Raw genomic sequence first — 3,396 nt, forward strand, 5'->3', positions numbered from 1 at the left:
TGGGTAAGGTGGAGGGTCAGCGAAAAAGAGGAAGACTCCCAATGAGAAGGATCAGCCAGGTGGCATCATTGATGGCATCAAGTGTGGCGGTGGTAATGAGGTTGGCCCAGGATCGGACATTGTTTCTTCCTGCTGTGCATGGGGTCACTATGAGTCAGTTCTGACTCAATGGCACCTGACAACAACAACAACAACATTGATCCAATTGTGTGGAAATTTTTGTGGTATAATCATACTTATTCTACCTGTATGCTGAGCACATAATCCAAGAAGCTGAGTTACATGAAAAAAAATGTGGCATCAGGATTGGAGGAAAACTCATTAATTTCCTGCGATATGCATATGATACAACCTTGCTTGCTGAAAGTGAAGAGGGCTTAAAATATTTACTGATGAAAATAAAGAGCACAGCCTTCTGTATGGATTGCATATCAATATAAAGAAAACAAAAATCTTCTCCACTGGACCAATAAACAACATTCTTATCAATGGAGAAAAGATTCAAGTTGTCAAAGATTTCATTTATCTTAAATCAACCACCAACGCTCATGGGAGCAGCTGTCAAGAAATCAAACGGCATATTGCATTAGGCAAATCTGCTGCACAAGGCTTTTTAAAGTGTTGAAGAGCAAAGATGCCAGTTTGAGGACTAAGATGCACCTGACCCAAGCCATGGTAGTTTCAATAATCTCGTATGTGTTCAAAAGTTGGACAGTGAATAAGGAAGACCATAGAAGAATTGATGCTTTTGAATTATGGTGTTGGAGAAGAATATTGAAAATACTATGGGCTGGGAGTCCTAGTGTGGCGCTGTGGGATAATGCATCAGACTACAAAGCCGTTTGAACTGCAAGGCCAGTGGTTTAAGCTCACCAGCAGCTCCTTGGAAACCCTATAAAGGGTCACTCAACAGCACTTAACAAGAACAAAAACATGGACTACCAAAATAACAAACAGATCTGTGTTGGAAGAAGTTTAGCCAGAGTGCTCCTTGGAAACCAGGGTCAGACTTTGTCTCTCATACTTGGGACATATTGTCAGGAGGGACCACTCGCTGGAGAAGGATATCACGTTTGGTAAGACAGAGAGTCAAAGAAAAAGAGGAAGACCCCCAGCGAGATGGAGTGGCAAAGTGGCAGTATCAATGGGCTGTAGCATGGCAACAATTGTGAGGTTGGCCCAGGACCAGTGTTTGTTCTGTTATACATAGGGTTGCTATGAGAGAGTACCGACTTGATGGCACCTAACAATAAAAACAACAACAAAAATCATGTTGAGGTGTAATTCATACTGAATACTGTTGTCTTTTATCTTTATCAGTAAGTGCTTCAATCCCTCTTCATTTTCAGCAAGCAAGGTTGTGCATTCTGCAAATTGCAATTTGTTACTGAATCTCCAGTCCTGATTTCACATTCTTCAGAAAATCAAGTTTCTTGAGTTACATTTGCTCCACATACAGATTGAATAAATATGGATAAAGGATTCAAATCATAAACAATGTAGCATTCTCCTGTTGTGTTGGAACAATGGGTTTGTTCTATGTATAAGCTCTGCAGGAGCATAATTAAATGCTCTGGATTTCCCATTTTTCACTCATAGGCAATATAACATAAACATCTTTATAGTATTCTCTGATTTTGCCAAGATCATTTGCCATCAGCAATAATACCCCTCATTTTATGTCTTTTATTAATATGATGGATTTTTGGCAGTTTCCTTGCAACATAAGTCTGCAGCCATAAATTTCTTCAGCATATTTTTTTCTTATATGTTATATTAATGATATTTATTTTAATTTCTGAAATCTGGTGGATCACTATTCCTTGGAATAGGAAATAATGTGGCTCTCTCTTATTTAATTGACTGATAGCTGTCTTCCAAATTTCTTGGAATATGATAATAAGCACTTGTAAGGTTACATATATTTATTAAAGTATCCCGATTTTTATTTCCTCTGTTCTTTCTTGTTTTGACACTCTCTCCAGTGCAACTTGGACATCTTTCTTCATTACTATCAGCTCTTAATTATATGATTGTCTCAGTTATCTAGTGTTGCAATAACAGAACTATCCACAAGGCTATATAAAACAGAAATTCATTGTCTTACAGTTTAGGAGGCTGGAAGTCCAAATACAGATCGTTGGCTCTAGGGAAAGGTCCTTGTCTCCTTTCAGCATCATAAAGACAACATGCTTTGGAGTTCTCCATGTGTCTTGGCAGCAATCTTTCCCTGGATCAATAAACTTCACAGAGTAAGGATTCCAGGTCCAAAGGATACATTTCACTCCTGTCGCGTCTTCCTTTGTAGTAATGGATCCTTATTTTCTGCTCACTTCTACTTTTATTTATTGTAAGAAAAAAGATGTTGCATGTCACACACACAGGGTTTTTCTTACATCCATTCAGTATTGTGTTGGAATTAAGGTGCTGTACCCCACCCTTATTTTTCATTGGTTTATCACATTAGATTATATTATGGGTTTTTGTTGTTGCTAAATGGCATCAAGTCTATTCTAACACATGACAACACTGTATAGGGTTTCCAAGGAGAAGCTGATGAGCTTGAACCACATACCTAACAGTTCAAATGACTTTGCAGTCTGACACATTAGCCCACAGAGCCACACCAGGATTCCTACATCATGAGAGGTCATCATATAATTGTCAGATCAGAGAAACATGGCCGAGCCAAACTCTCACATATTTTTGTTGTTGTTTTGTGCCACTGAGTCAGCACCAACTCATAGTGATCTTACACACAGTGGAATGAAGAACCACTAGGTCTGTGCCAACCTCATAATCATTGCTACATTTTAGCCCATTGCTGCTGCCACTGTGCCAGTCCATCTAGTTGAGGGATCTTCCACTTATTCGCTGACCTTTCACTTTACAAAGTATGATATCTTTGTTCAGGGACTGGTCTTTTCTGGTAATATAACCAAAGTATGAGAGACAAAGACTGGCCATTCTCGCTTACAAGGAACATTTTAGCTGTACTTCTTCCAACATAGAATTATTTGTTATTCTGGTGGTCCATGGTAATTTTAATATTTTCCTTCAACAACATAACTCAAATGCATCAGTTATTCTAAGGTCTTCTTTATTTATTGTCCAACTGTTACATGCATATGAAGTTATTGAAAATACCACAGCTTGATTCAGGTACACTTTGGCCTCAAACTGACATCTTTGCTCTTGAACACTTTAAAGAGGTCTTGTGCAGAATATTTGCCTAACGCAATTGTTGTTGTTGTCAGGTGGCATCGAGTCGGAACCAACTCATACCAACCCCATGCACAGCAGAAAGAAACAATGTCCGATCCTGGGCCAACCTCACTACCGCTGCCACACTTGAGTCCATCAATGATGCCACCTGGCTGATCCATCTCATTAGGG

This window comes from Chrysochloris asiatica, unplaced genomic scaffold, assembly GCF_000296735.1.
Source record: "Chrysochloris asiatica unplaced genomic scaffold, ChrAsi1.0 scaffold00278, whole genome shotgun sequence".
NCBI lineage: Eukaryota > Metazoa > Chordata > Mammalia > Afrosoricida > Chrysochloridae > Chrysochloris > Chrysochloris asiatica.